Source organism: Oryza glaberrima, chromosome 6 (genome assembly GCF_000147395.1).
Source record: "Oryza glaberrima chromosome 6, OglaRS2, whole genome shotgun sequence".
Taxonomy (NCBI): domain Eukaryota; kingdom Viridiplantae; phylum Streptophyta; class Magnoliopsida; order Poales; family Poaceae; genus Oryza; species Oryza glaberrima.
The window spans coordinates 19,893,768-19,909,370 of NC_068331.1; positions in this window are offsets into that span (position 1 = coordinate 19,893,768).

Genomic DNA, 15,603 nt, shown 5'->3' on the forward strand with positions numbered 1-15,603 from the left:
GACATCCAAAAATTTTCAATTCGCGAACTAAACAAGGCCTACGTTCGTTCATCTATTCAGTATTCCATTTCATTGAACCCACACGAGCCAGATAGTAGTGTTTTGGACGACAAATGCTTGACTTGTAAGTTCTACTCAACAATCCTCACCATCTATATATCTCCGGTGAAAAGGGGGAGCCAAAAACGAAGCAGCCTGACGCCCTGACGAAAGAAGCAGAGGCAAAGCTTTTAGCTAAGGAATTGGGAAGGCAGATGGGCCTTGTGATTCCTCTAGGAGAAGATCACAAGCTACACAAGACAAACCCCACTTGTTCGCGTAGGAAACGATGCATGTATGGTTCGAACCATCCCAAAGTTGGCACGGATTCGTAGCAACTTTATCTTACACAGATTTATGCGACTATGCAACAATTAATCACTACTACGAATAATTTGATTGGTGCCAGTTCCCAACTGACTGACACCTTTGACTTCAGTCATCGATGTCGGTTCGACAACCAGCACCTTTTACTTACATCCTCAGTCTAAGTATATTGTAAACATTCGAGCATATAGCAAGAGTTCTAAGATTAGAATTTTATACACATAGAAATTCCTAAGCCTAAGTCCTAACCATTCCTAATTTCTAAGTTCTTTAAAATCTTAATTATAAATTTTTGCATACACATATATATCTCATTTAAGCTTAAATTAGTTAAAAAAATTTACTACTAATAGCGCAGCGCGTTACTAGTTTTCTGAGAGCCAAACATCTAGTCCAGGCGCACGTCACCCTACGTCCCATCATCCCGCTCCCACCGTTATCGGAGAAAACCGTTTACTTCGATAATAAAAACAACTTCCCTGCTTCCGATCCCACCCCACATCCCGTCATCCTACTCCCACTATTATCGGAGTAAATGATTTACTTCAATAAAAACAACTTCCCTGCTTCCGATATATATTCTATTTTTTCCGTACCCACCACAACAAAAACCTTATACAGAGGCTCTTTTATAGAGACAATTTTCAAAATGCCTCTAAGTTTTGAAGCTCTATAGTCTAGAGACACTTTTAGAGGCACTTTCAAAATCGCCTAAAATATTTTTACTCTAGAGACACTTCAGAGATATTTTTAGCATACTTTGTTAAATTTATCTTATAGAGACATCTTTTCGGCACTTTAAAATTTGCCTCATATGTAAAGGCATTTTCTTAAGGCATTTTAAACGAGGTAAAGGCATTTGTCCAAATATTAATATATATCAAGTAACTAGATATAAGTAGCACAAATCACATATTTACATGTAATTAAATGAGGTTGAGATGGTTAGTGCATTGAAGATAAAAAATGGGCAACTCAAGAGGTCATGAGTTCAAGGATTGGTAAGGGATAATATTTTTCTTTTTTTTCCCACAACATATTAATGCCTCTACAAAGTGCCTCTATTTGCATAGAGACATCTTATAAAATGCCTAATATTTTTCTTTTTTTTGCCACAACATATTAACGCCTCTACAAAGTGCCTCTATTTGCATAGAGACATCTTATAAAATGCCTCTTAGTTCGTACAGACAATACACCAAAAGGCACTTATGAAATACTCTTCAAAATGTCTCTATAACACTGTTAAGGCATTTTAAAAATGTCTCTATAGTATTTCGAAAATGCCTCTACAAGGTATATTTGTTGTAGTGACCCAACCAATCATTCTCGTCCCTATTTCGTTTTTTTCCTTTTTTTTGGTATCTGAATCGATCCACCATCCTAGCCCATAGATCGGTGACACACCATGGAGTAGGACAACGACATCATGGCGGTTGATGGCGATGGCTGGCGAGCGGTGGCCGACGACGTTTAAGGCAAAGATGCTGCTTTGAGCCTTGTTTGCCGGACGCCAGGCAACACCTTAAACCAGCAAGGAGGTGTTCACCTGGACCAAAAGCAACAACTGGTGGCTGCTCCACGTCGGCGACATTGATAGAACAAGCAAATAAGGAAATGACACTCAGATTTGCATCTACATACTCTCCTTCACCTTCACGCATGAAGCTCCAATTCGTTTTTGCAAATCAAATTAACGTGCAATCTCCAATATTACCTGCTCTGAATTGATGGGCTGCACAGGTCTGACATTTGCACATCGTGCTCCATGTGCCTGGCCGCAGAGGATAGGGTGGAGTCTACCGATGATGGAGGTTGTTTGCTATTTTTCTTTTTCTCGCCGTCTCTATAACATGAGCGAGAATGTTTTTGCTATTATTTTATGCTTGCTAGATGATGGATGGATGCTACTCTGCAATGTCGAGTCCATCTCACCACGCTGCTATATCCTTCCACGATTCCATCGTCGACTACCGCTTGCCACCCGATTGCCCACTTCACTACCAGTCACAAGACACAGACTAACCTCTCCATTTTTATAACAAGATCCAACAAAGCCACCATGATCCAAGTTTCATGATGGATTTTTGGCTGAATCATTTTTTTTTCTAGTTTGATTCACCTATGAGTAATTTTATCACTTGTGTGTGATTGAGCCTATAATTTTTTCATTCGTACGACCATTTTGTGATATAGATTAACAATACTCTTAGTATAAGTTTTTACTCTTATACTGTGTATTGAACACATCAGTAAGCATATTACTACACGGTGGCGACAAGATCATGGGTTATATTGAGAGAACGGTGGTAATTGTTTTACTCGCAGACCACGAAGTCTTAGTTTTTACTCTTATACTGTGTATTGAACACATCAGTAAATATATTACTACATGATGGCTATGAGATCATGGGCTACATCGAGAGGAATGTGATAATTGTTTTACTCGTAGACCACAAAACAATATTTATAACACTAGTAAAAGAATTACTAGCATTGTAAGCTACTCGTTAGTAATTCTTTTACTGCCATTTAGGAATGGTGTCGTACAATATAGGGGCATTCATGCAAGTAAATTTGTTAGTTTTGAAGGGGGCATTCATGCAAGTAAATTTGTTACTTTTGAAGGGGGCATTAATGCGAGTAAATTTGTTACTTTTCAATGAGCATATGTGAGATGCTGGGATTAAATGGAAAACTCCACGGAGTAAATTCGCTACTTTTGAAACGTGGGGAGACCTAGAAAAATAGAAAACTCGAAAAGAAAAACTAGACGGTAAATATTTTACTAAAACGTGAAAACTGAAAAACTAGAAACTGGAAAGAAGGAACGAAAAAAAGGAAAAATCTACATGGTTAATATTTTACTGGGCCTTTGATGAAGCACGGATAAGATGAAAAAGAGAAAAAATAAACACGGAAGGTGAAATGGTAAAAAATGAAATAAAATGAACTGGGGAAAGGTGGGATGTAGAGTAAACGTGGGGTAGTAAAAAACGGAAAAACCGAAAGGAGGGAGCGTTGTGCGGCACTCGAACTAATACTCCACGCGCAGTGCGTGAATTAGCACTACCGTAAAAAATTAATTATTATTACGTTGTGTTATACCTCTCTATACTACTCTGTAAATATTATTTGAAGCACCTACTAATCAATTTTACGCACAAAGTTAACTACTGTCATGTCAATATTTCAATTCAAATTTAGCATGTGGTCTCATCTGAGGATGATCTATTTAAATGAACAAAAAAAGATAAAAAAATATTACTCCTACAAAACAAATACAACTAATTTGTTTCGTTTGCGTATTTTATATGTGTATGTAGCAAACGGTTCAATTCAACGAGCAAGAGTGAAATGGAGTGAGAAATAATGAAAATTAACCTTGTACACTTCAATCTCCAAAAAAAATAATTAGAGAAAAACCTCCGCCCTCCTCTTGCTAGTCGAGCAAAAACAAGAGGCATCACTCTTCTGTTCTTTGCTCGATTATCTTGGGGAGAGCGAAATGCTTTATGCTGACATAATAGGTGTCGGTTCTTAACTAAAACCTACACCTATCTATGAAAAAAAATATAGGTTCAGGTTTTAAAGTGTGGGCACTCCAACAGCTACTAGCCAGGTGGAAGACTCAAAGGTGCCGGTTTTAGTTAAGAACATGCACATTTCTCCGATAGCCTCAAAGGTGCCAGTTCTATTTTGGGCCCCACAACTAATAACTCTAATGGGACGTATGTGAAAGGTGCCAGATTTTATATGGAACCGGCACCATTCTCTGACAGTAAATATAGATGCCGGTTTTATTTAAAAACCGACACCTATTTCTACTTAAAGATGCCATATTTTTTTTCGGGTTATTTGGATCCATGCTATTATAATTTTGCAAAGATTGAGATATGCCATTGGTATCTCAATGACATGTAGAACCCACATGAGTCAATGACATGTGGGTCAGGATGGCATATCTCAAATTTTACAAAATTATAATGGCATGGTTACAATTTTTCCTTTTTCTTTTGATGCCCCTGCAGGTGCTCATGTGGTTGAAAAACACTGTAGGCGCCTGTTTTAGCTATTTCAACACCTACAGTGCTGTCCTCTGCGCGTCTTTCTGCAGAAGTGAAGCAAGCAGCACAGTGGCTGCCCCGCTGCAGTGCAGATCGACTAGGCTACAAATATTCCCAGGCAGCTATAGTTTGCAAGCCTTTGGGCGCATGACGAGGAGCTTGATCGAGCTACTTCGACTCTTCATCCTGTATACATGTAGGTATGCACCAATCCCACTTGAACCGGATTATTATCATTTGGTATCAGAGCTGGGCCCTTGTTAAGAGGGTGGGAATAATGAGGACATTCTCCACTATTACCCGCTGGCAAAGACGCAAAAGTCGGGCGGCGACCGTGTGAGCCTCGGATTAATCCCACCTTACTTAGTTTGGGAGGAGGATGCCACCTTAAAAGGGAGAGCCACCCTTCCCCTAATGGACTAGTCTTTTAGGGAGATTGGGCCTTTCCCCGAGTGGGTGTGCATAAGAACTGTTGGGGTCCAGACAATCTTAATTTGTTGGGCCTCGGCTAACCCCCCCTGAGCTGGATTGTTATCATTTGATATCAGAGCTGGACCCTTATTTACATGGCTAGATACTGTGACCAACAGTCTCCGAATTGCGTGTGAGTTGTAATCGTTTTTTGATCGTGACAAAGGCAAACCTTCAGAAATGAAAGGAAAAATGTTTGTGGCAGGGCATGCTTTGCTGCAAGTATCGCAGAGTGCACACAGAAATGGGTCTCCCAGATGCCTCTTCTTGGGCTCTTCCCAGCGGGGAACGGGACATCGATCGGTGGCAGGAAAGGACATGAAATCTTTTGGAGTGAAGTTTCAATAAGTCCGAATAGTCCCTTACATGGCTAGATACTGTGACCAACAGTCTCCGAATTGCGTGAGTTGTAATCGTTTTTTGATCGTGACAAAGGCAAACCTTCAGAAATGAAAGGAAAAATGTTTGTGGCAGGGCATGCTTTGCTGCAAGTATCGCAGAGTGCACACAGAAACCCGGATGCCTCTTCTTGGGCTCTTCCCAGCGGGGAACGGGACATCGATCGGTGGCAGGAAAGGACATGAAATCTTTTGGAGTGAAGTTTCAATAAGTCCGAATAGTCCCTTACACTATTACAGTAGTCCGATTTACCCCCTAACTACAATACATTTTTTTTCTCTTCAACTCTTCAAACCATCTAATATACCACCTATCCCAAGACAAGTTGGTTTTGATCCTACGTGGTATCTCTTGTAGAATAAAAATCTGGTTTTTAGTCCTATATGGCTATCCTTTCCTCTTCTCTACAATGTGAGGCCAGTGAGTTGTTGTGACACTGTAAGGGCGAGAGAGGCGAGGGGAATCCTGCAGATCCATTAGGCATGGTGCGGTAGGTGGCATGACATTGTGTGGGTGTTGCCAATGAGGCATGAATGCTAGCAGTGTAAAATCAAAGATGTTTTTGATTATTATTCTGTGATGAACAATTGGCATATGAGATTATTGGTTTGATATTTGGAGATTATTGTCGAAGTGGTTTTGGAGATGATTGGATTTACAGGTACTGTTGGTTTATTGGGTCCGGTCAGACCGGCTTGTATTGCACGGTCAGACCGGCGTAGCCCGCGGTCTGACCGGCCGACACAGTGTCGGTTTCGGTTGCGGGTTGTATATTTGGATATCCGTGATTGTTTCATATTTATGGCTTCTAGATGGATACTATGCGTATGTAATACTGTTGTTTGCTACTAATAAGTCAAGCTGGAGATAGCTTGGTCTCGTAATATGGTTTCTTTGTTTGTTTCATGTGTAGGTGACTTAATGTCTTAGGATAGTATTGCCGGTGATGGATCGGGAGTCGACTTGGTGGTAAGGCGATTTCCATGACGGTCAGATATCATGCGGGATACTTAGGCTAGAGTTCAATGCATGTGGTTGGTGAAGATTCCATATGGCATACGATGGAGGTATTGTGTACGTATGGGATGCGGAGTCGAATTTGGAAGGAATCCAAATTTGGTATGATTGGTTATGTAAAGTTTGTTTCTTGTACGAGAAGGTTTCCTATGGGTATTAGAACTTCTAGTATGAGTTTGGTTTGTGGCTTTAGGCTGCCTACCTCATGTATAAATAGAGAGGGAGCGTGAGGCTTCCCGGTATCGCTTTTGAGAGCATTGAGTTGATAGTTTAGTTAGGGTTTCGAGTTTTGTCGAGATTTTTGTAAGGAGTCTAACCGGCAACTCACCGGCGGTCAGACCGACGGCAAGGCGGCAGTCAGACCGGCGACGGTGACAGGGAGTAGAGGCAATCTTAGGGTGGTTGGACCGATCAATCTACACCGGTCAGACCGGCGACACAGGAGCAGTCAGACCGGCGGATCATTTTCAGTCAAACCGATCTACATCGAAGTTGAGGGTAACTTTTAATTCCGCTGAAAGTTTGGTTTTTGGGTATACCAACCATTCACCTCCCCCTTCTGGTTGGCTTAGTTTTTGTGTTTCGATCCTACAAGCAGCTCATTGGGAGGTGGGAGGAGGAGGTCAGGTTCTCCCTGTTGTGTGTTGGCCTTGATGCTGGCTCCCACGAGCCTGACCCCCATCGTGTCCTCGAGGTCTTCCACCGCCTCTTCCTCTAGAGATCCACCATGTTCTCAGCTCGAACGTAAGATTTGCCTCCCACGCCGGCCATCACCTCCACCGACCTCTACCTCCACAAGCCCACCAGAAATCCTAATGGGCGATCGTCCCCCCGCACGATCAGCCCTCCTCACGTGGTTTCCTTTTTTTGGCACCGCATTACTTTCATATTTTAGTAAATTTATGCATCTAAAGTTTGTACACCTCAAGTTTACACATCTAATGTTTATACATCTAAAGTTTATACACCTAAAGTTTATAGACCCAAAGTTTATAAGTCAAAAGTTTATATACCCGATTCAAATTTGTATTTGAATTCAAATATTTTTTATATATAGTATTTCTAGATATAAAGTTTATACGTGCCCAAAGTTTATAAGTTAAAAGTTTATATACCCAAGTCAAATTTGAATTTGAATTCAAATATTTTCATATATTGTATTTCTATACATAAAGTTTATACGTGCAAAGTCTATACACATAAATAAGAGTATTAGATTTTTTTTTATTTTTTTTCTAACTTGTGTTTTTTATTTTTAAAATTTATGGTGTAGTAGGAAGAGAAGAAGGGGGAGGAAGGGGAGAGGAGCGTGTTAGCGGAGGGAATGGGGGTGATCGCCTACAGCGATCACTCGCCCATTAGCGATCCCCCAAGCCCACACCACTAGTGTCCTCCACATGCTCGTTGGCTGCTACCCTCCATGGGAGAAGGGGGGATATGGGGAGGGAAGGGAAGGGAAGCTTGGATGAAGAAAACGGTGAGGCAGGTGGGTACCTTTTTCCGATAGCTCATGCAGGCTGCTGCCCTTCTTCGGCAGCTCATGGAGGCTGTTGCCCACCTCCGTACGATTGGGGAATGGGGATCGAGGGAAAGGAAAGGAGGTGAAAGGAGAGGAAGCACTGACAGGTGAGCCCCGCCGTTTTTGGCTGCCTGGACTACCCTGTATGTATCACCTAAGATCAAAAACATTTTGGATTGAGTTCGGGGAATACTCGTCAGGTTTGAAGAGTTGACAGGAAATGTCTAGCATTGTATAGTTTTGGGGAGAGGGTAAATCTGACTACCGCAATATTTAGGGGGCAATGTTCACCTAGATGCTAAATGCTAGACGGACCGTGACCCTTGGTCTAGAATCTAGCTAGTCTAGAAGATATGGTGAGGCAGGTGGGTACCTTTTTCCGATAGCTCATGCAGGCTGCTGCCCTTCTTCGGCAGCTCATGGAGGCTGTTGCCCACCTCCACATGATTGGGGAATGGGGATCGAGGGAAAGGAAAGGAGGTGAATGGAGAGGAAGCACTGACAGGTGAGCCCCGCCGTTTTGGCTGCCTGGACTACCCTGTATGTATCACCTAAGATCAAAAACATTTTGGATTGAGTTCGGGGAATACTCGTCAGGTTTGAAGAGTTGACAGGAAATGTCTAGCATTGTATAGTTTTGGGGAGAGGGTAAATCTGACTACCGCAATAGTTAGGGGGCAATGTTCACCTAGATGCTAAATGCTAGACGGACTATGACCCTTGGTCTAGAATCTAGCTAGTCTAGAAGATATACTATATAATACACTATTCGTATTTTTTTTGGCACACATGGTAATACACTTATTATGTCTAATGAAATATTGAAGAACTAGCGATGTTACGATAGGTGCATCCACTCGCGTAGAGCCATAGACCAGAGAGAGGTGAGAGCAAGGTCCGCGGTGGCAACTAGCAGAGGCGAGGCAACGTAGCTTTGTGTTTGTGAGTGTATTAGAGCAGAGGGGAAGGCTTTGGAATGGGGGTAAAAACACTAAGACATATGGGCCTTGGGTGGGGCACGAAGTTTTAGCTCCTGCTAAAAAAATGCATTGCTCCATTACCTAGACCACAGTTTAAACAACAGTTCAATGGTCTATACTCATTTTGCTGTTGTGTAATTGTGCAGTCCAGATAATCTAGGACCTTCTTTGACCGACTAGACGGTGAAACAGTGTAATTCATGGTTTAGGCCCTAAACTAGATGATAATCCATCGTCTAGTGTCTAGACATGGTCCAGACAATCCAGACTACGGTCTATGCGAACACTGTTAGGGTGTAATTTGGATTTTTTTCCCTTTCAATAATACTTCTTATATAGCCCTTTATGTAGTTTGACAAGATACAGGAGGTTTTATTATTATCTATACTAATATAAAAGTAGAAGTTGTATTCTTTGCTACATTCACCAAACAAAACGTACACAGAAATCCCCTCTTCATTCAACAACTGTTCGATCTTTTCATTCAACGGCTTAAACTGAGCACTGACGGCTGTGCCTAGCAATTGAAGATAGGAATCACGATCTACCCACCGACTTCCCCACAAACGACGCCTCCCCTCAACTATAGTCGGCCATAAGGCCCGATGCCCGATGGCCCGGCCCACGGCACGGGATTTTGTCCCGGACCAGGCACGACACGGCCCGGCTGTTGGGCCGTGCCTAGGCCTATGGTTTGGCACGGTGGGCCGGCCCAGCACGGCACGAACTTCAGGGAGATGATAGACTTATTTTTAACCACATGTAAGACATGGCACAAAGATTAGGGAGGACAAATAGATATATTATATGGCACGGCCCAAAGATTAGAGACGTAAAATAGACTTATTTTAGCTATGTATATGCTGAAAGACGAGGGAGGGGAAATAGACTTAATTCAAAGAAAGCACGATGGGCTGCCCGTGCCTTCGGGTCGGCCCGGCACGGCCCGACCATTATTGGGCCGTGCTTGGGCCATAGGTTGACCACGTGGGCCGGCACGACACGACCCGGTGTGTTGGTCGGGCCGTGCCGGCCCGACAAATTCTGGCCCGAGCACGCCGTGCCTAGGCCATGCTGCTCGTTTGGCCATCTATACGGGTACTTCTAATGGGCGATCGATCGCCCTGGGGATCGGGTAGCAATCAGATTCGCCCCCCTCCCTCCTTCCTCCCTCCACCTGGTTTCCTTTTTTTAGCACCGCATTACTTTCCTATTTTAGTAAATTTATTCACCTAAAGTTTATACACCTCAAGTTTATAAAATTTAGAGACCAAAAGTTTATATATCCGATTCAAATTTGAATTTGAATTCAAATATTTTTTATATATAGTATTTCTATACATCTAAAGTTTATATACCTAAAGTTTATAAGTCAAAAGTTTAGATAGCCGTTTCAAATTTTAATTTGAATTATTTCTGATTCAAATTTGAATTTGAATTCAAATATTTTTTATATACAGTATTTCTATACATCTAAAGTTTATACACCTAAAGTTTATAGACCTAAAATTTATAAGTCAAAAGTATACATACCCGATTCAAATTTAAATTTGAATTATATCTGATTCAAATTTGAATTTGAATTCAAATATTTTCTATATATATTATTTCTATACATCTAAAGTTTATACACCTAAAGTTTATAGATCCAAAGTTTATAAGTCAATTCAAATTTTTTTACATATAGTATTTCTATACATAATTTTTTCTAACTTTTGTTTTTTTTAAAAAATTTGTGGTGCACGGTTGTAGAAAGAGAAGAAGGGGAGGAGGAAGGGGGAGAAGAGGGAGGAGTATAGCGCATTAGCAGTTCCGCATCTATACCCTCAACCACCCTTGCGCCCATCGCCTTATCCAGTTGTCCCATCAATCACACTTGGTCGTCGTTTCTCCCAGTCGCGCTCCGCTCCACTCCGCTTGGATGCTGATCCTCCCCGGTGTGCCTTGATCGGCTGATAGTCCTTGCCGCGCGCCCCTCCAACACCGCCCTGGTTCTGATTCACCTCGTGCAGCCATCTATTTCGCCGCTGTCGCCATCCCCTCTTTCGCCGGCATTGCCATCCCGCCGCGCGCACCGTTGGAGTTGTGGCGGAGGGTGAGAGGAGCCTAGGAGGACGCGGTAGAGCTGACCGAGGCACGGTGTGTTGAGCAGGCCATGGAGCACTCAAGATGCAGCCTAGGCGTCAGACACCTTACATCCACCGTGCCTCCGATCCATGACCTTGCCTGCTCTGTGCCACGGTTGCGTAGTTGTGATATCACCGGCGAGCGCTCAATTTTCTAGCGCATAAACCAAAATGTTCTAGCGCATAAACCAGGAACCATGAAAGTATTAGATCATAGATCGTTACCACTCGACGTGCTGCGCAGTGGAAGAAGGCGCTAAGAAGGCGAAGGAACCCTCGCGATGTGGCGCGCGTCGATGTAGATGAAGTAGTCGATCGCACCGGCTCGATCTTCTCCTCCTCGTGCGATCTTCTCGCCGTACTCCCACGCAAATTAGCACCGCAAACCAGCAGTGCCTCTACTGGTATCCACACGTATAGGGACGGAACGCCACGCGCAGATGTGCTAGCACCCGCGCGCGGCTAGGGTTTTGCTCGGGGAGGGGAGTGACGGCTAGGGTTTCACGTGGTGTGTTAATTCAACCGGTCACTTCCCCTCACGAATATATAGGATCCGCGACTGGGCCTTCGAGGCCTATAGGAGTCCTACTCGGATCCCTATCCGATTGAATGCGTATTGGATCTCCATCCAATTCCTTTATTCCGGCCCTTTAAGCGTGCGACCCTATAGACTCATATACACTCGGCTATAACCCGAAAACTCCTTTTCGGTCCACGTGTCAACAGCGGCACCTAGCAGAACGTATTGACCCACCGTGCATACATAAAGATCATATCGGCTGAACCTCTAGAGTATACTTGTATGAACCCCTTTGTCTCACAATATCGATTAAGCTCAAGGCTGCATATGTGTCATCCTCTAATAGCTTAATCATTCACTCGAACCTGTGATAGATTAACTTGTGATTGACTCCTCAATCATCTTTGGCATGGCCGTGCACTTCCATAATCTATAACATCGAGGGTCCCATAGATATCTCTCCATAGGATGGGCAAATCCCATCTTGATTATTCATATCCCACTACATATGTCATAGCATACCCGAAAACTACTTTTATAACTACCCAATTATGGAGTAGCGTTTAGCAGTCCCTAAGTAAGCTACTACACATGTTGGGAACCGTGATAACCTCAGGTCTAAGGATTCAACACCAACACTAAATGAGATCACTGATGACACAACACATATGGCTCTTACAGTGTCTCATATTGGGTCTATCCAACAACTTGTTCCCCAACATGTGTCCACATTATTAATTTGGTATCTCTATACCATGATCCATGAGACATGATCATCATTTAATACATGTGCTGATTATTAAACATATTTGTTCCACATATGATATTTGATCAGGGATCCTTTAGAAATTACAACATACAACATAAAGAGTCTCATGAAAGAATCACATATTCATTAATCAATAATGAGTTATCTATTTCAAGGAACAATGTTGGATAAGTATGTAAACATAGTATGCGATACAATCATCTCTATAATTGCCTCTAGGGCATATCACCAACAGTCTCCCACTTGCACTAGAGTCAATTATGCACGTATCTAATGCCCATTGCCCTAGTGTGTGCCTCATGCTTAGGCTGAGGGAGTGGTTTTGTCAACGGATCTGCAACATTCAAATCCGTATGTATTTTGCATATCTTCACATCTCCTCTACCCACTATCTCGCGAATGAGGTGATACCGCCGTAAAATGTGTTTGGACTTTTGATACGATCTAGGCTCCTTGGCTTGTGCAATGGCACCACTATTATCTCAATAGAGGTCCATAGGGCTGGGAGCACTAGCCATCACACCCAATTGAGAAACAAATTTCTTTATCCAAACAACCTCCTTTGCTGCTTCAGAAGTGGCAATGTATTCAGCTTCTGTTGTAGAGTCAGTGACTGTATCTTGTTTGGAACTCTTCCAACTCACAGCACCTCCATTTAGGCAGAACACAAATCCAGACTGCGATCTAAAATCATCTTTGTCTGTTTGGAAGCTTGCGTCGGTGTAACCATTTACAACGAGCTCTTCCTGTCCTCCATAGAATATGAACATATCCTTAGTTCTCCTCAAGTACTTTAGGATATTCTTTACAGCTATCCAGTAACTCTCACCTGGATCTAATTGGTATCAGTTTGTTGCACTAAGTGCATATGAAACATCTGGACGTGTACATACCATGGCATACATGATGGATCCAATTGTCGAAGCATATGGAATCACACTCATCTTGTTTTGCTCATCAGTCGTTTCAGGACACTGATTCCTGCCAAGATTAATGCCATGTGACATGGGTAATAAACCTTTCTTAGAATCTTGCATGTTGAACCTCTTCAACACCTTGTCAATGTATGTACTCTGGCTTAATCCAATTAGCCTCTTTGATCTATCTCTATAGATCCTTATGCCTAGAATATATGCTGCTTCCCCTAAGTCCTTCATTGAAAAACTATTTTTCAACGATGTCTTAACGGATTCAAGCATAGGAATATCATTTCCAATCAACAATATGTCATCTACATATAGGATTAGAAACACTAGTGTGCTCCCACTAATCTTCTTGTATACACAAGGCTCTTCTTCATTTTTGACAAAGCCCAACGCCTTGACTACTTCGTCAAAACGAATATTCCAACTTCGAGATGATTGCCCCATAAATGGATTTTTGCAACTTGCATATCTTTTTAGCTGATTGTGGATCAACAAATCCCTTGGGTTTTGTCATGTACACATCCTCATCGAGATTTCCATTAAGGAAAGCTGGTGTGACATCCATTTGCCATATCTCATAATCGAAATAGGCAGCAATCGCTAAAACAATCCGAATAGATTTTAGCATGGCGACTGGTGAGAATGTTTCATCATAATCAACACCTTGATTTGTTTGAAACCTTTCACCACCAATCGTGCCTTGTAGATGTGAAGATTTCCATCTACGTCTGTCTTTTTCTTAAAGACCCATTTGCACTCAATGGCTTTTACACCATCAGGTGGATCAACCAAGTTCCAAACTTGATTGTCATGCATGGATTCTATTTCGGATTTCATGGCTCCAAGCCATTTTTCAGAGTCTGGTCCCACCATTGCTTCCTCATAGGTAGTAGGTTCATCGTTGTCTAACAACAATATATCACGTTGTCCTGTAGTTAACAACGCATACCTCGCAGGTGTACGTCGTATCGTTTCGGACCTTCGTGAAGCCGGTGCTTCCACAGATGGTTCAACAACAGCTTGTTCAACCTGTTGAACAACATCTTGCTCAACTTGTTGTGGTTGTGTGGACGTTGAAGCGTTTTCCGGTGTTTCCTGAATTTCTTCAAGTCGCACCATGCTTCCACTATCCTTTCTTGAGAAAAAAACTCTTTTTCCAAGAAAACACTATGTCAGGCAACAAACACTTTGCCTTCTTCTCGATTATAGAAATAATATCCTTTTGTTTCCTTAGGATACCCCCACAAAGAAGCATTTATCTTATTTAGGTGTGAGTTCGTCCGATTGCAAATGTTTTACATAGGCCTCACAGCCCCAAATCTTTAGGAAAGACAAACTGGGACGCTTCCCTGTCCATATCTCATATGGTGTCTTATCCACAGTTTTTGATGGAACCCAGTTTAGTGTGAACGCAACTATCTCTAGAGCGTAACCCCAAAAGCTTAGCGGGAGATCAGTTTGGCTCATAATTGATCGCACCATGTCCAACAATGTACGATTCCTCCGTTCAGACACCCCATTCCATTGAGGCGTTCCTGGCGGAGTGAGTTGTGGAACAATTCCACACTCCTTTAGATGATTGTCTTGTCGAAATCATTTTATACCTCATTCTGAAATTCCTTGAACTTTTCAAATGATTCAGACTTATGCCTCATTAAGTAGACATAACCATATCTACTAAAGTCATCGGTAAATGTAATAAAGTACCCAAAACCACCTCTGGCTGTTGAGCTCATTGGTCCACATACATCAGTATGTTCTAGTGCCAATAGTTCACTTGCCCTTTCACTTTGACTTGTGAAAGGTGCCTTTGTCATTTTGCCAGTTAAACAAGATTCACATGTCTCAAATGATTCAAAATGAAAAGAGTGTAGAAGTCCATCTCTATGAAGCTTCTCCATGCGTTTCTCATTTAATGACCCAAGCGACAATGCCAAATAAAAGTGGGATTCATATCATTAGGATGTTGCCTTTTCGCATTAATGTTATAGACTGAACATCCATCAAGATTCACAATGTATAAGCCATTCATCATGGGTGCATGGAAATAGAAAATGCCATTATAATAGACTGAACAACCATTGTCCACTGATCTAAAACCATAATCCTCTGTTTGCAAGCAAGAAGCACAGATAATGTTTTTACACAAAGTTGGAATGCAATAACAATTATTTAACTCCAAAACTAATCTTGACGGTAAATATAATGGCATAGTGCCGACCGCAATAGCAGCAACTCTTGCTCCATTGCCCACGCGAATGTCCACTTCGGTTCTTGCTAAGCTCCTACTTCTTTTCAGCCCCTACAACGATTTGCATATATGAGCAACTGACCCAGTATCAAATACCAAGAATCAGTAGAGGAAGTAGCAAGATTAATTTCTATAACATTAATACCTAAGGTGGAACTCTTTCCATCCTACTGCTTCTGCTTGAAATGCTCT